The 919-nt window shown below is 36.1% G+C and overlaps 1 pseudogene; it reads right to left on the reverse strand.

The window, feature by feature from the left end:
• Positions 1–233: 233 nt before the first annotated feature.
• LOC145002560 (secreted RxLR effector protein 161 pseudogene) lies at positions 234–676 on the reverse strand (annotated as a pseudogene).
• Between the last annotated feature and the right edge of the window lie 243 nt (positions 677–919).

Here is a 919-nt window from a genome sequence, read left to right on the forward strand (position 1 = left end):
TCCAATTAAGTCCCTCATCTCTTCATGCTTCACTCTTGCTAAAGACTTTGTGATAATGTCTGCTTTTTGGATTTTCCACACACATGAGTCACTATGATTTCTCCGTTTTCAACACACTCCCTGATAAAATGATACATGATGTCAATATCTTTGCTCCGACCATGAAACATATGGTTTTTAATCAGATCAAGGGTTGATTGGTTGTCTACAAGCAATGTCACAAGTGCTACTCTTTAACCTGTGATTTCTGCAAGGAGTCTACTTAGCCATATGACCTGACAGGATGCCATTATGGCAGCAATGAATTCAGCTTCACAAGATGAAAGTGCCATTACCCTTTGCTTTTGAGATGCCCATGTGACCAAGTTTCCATTTATGTATAATGCCATTCCCCCAGTTCTTCTCTTGTCATTAACATCCTTGGCCAAATCACTATCTATATAGCCTGAGATAATGACCTTTTCACTTCCTTTAGAGTAGACTAGACCATAGCTCAAAGTTCCTTTTACATATCTAAGGATTCCTTTTACAGCTTGGAGATGTTTTACAGGCTTCACCATAAATCGACTAATAACACCAACAATAAAAGAAATATTTGGTCTAGTATGAGTGAGATACCTTAGGCAGCCAACAATGCTCCTGCACTCTGTTGGGTTTACCAGTTCTTCATCTCCATCTTTAGTCAAAGTGAGTTTTGTTGGATTAGTATCTAACTCCATAACTATATTTGGTATGTACTTGACCCGATTGGCATGGTCCATTTGGGTTGCATGGCATCATGCATTTGGATAGACTAAAATGAGAGAAATAACACTTAAGGTTTATTAATATATTATAAGTTCTAATATATTAATAAGATTATTTAATTAGTATTGATCAAGAATTAATTTGGAATTAATTAAGTGATCAAAAGGTGACT

The sequence above is a fragment of the Lactuca saligna genome, chromosome 6 (genome assembly GCF_052625555.1).
Source record: "Lactuca saligna cultivar CGN05327 chromosome 6, ASM5262555v1, whole genome shotgun sequence".
NCBI classification, from domain to species: domain Eukaryota; kingdom Viridiplantae; phylum Streptophyta; class Magnoliopsida; order Asterales; family Asteraceae; genus Lactuca; species Lactuca saligna.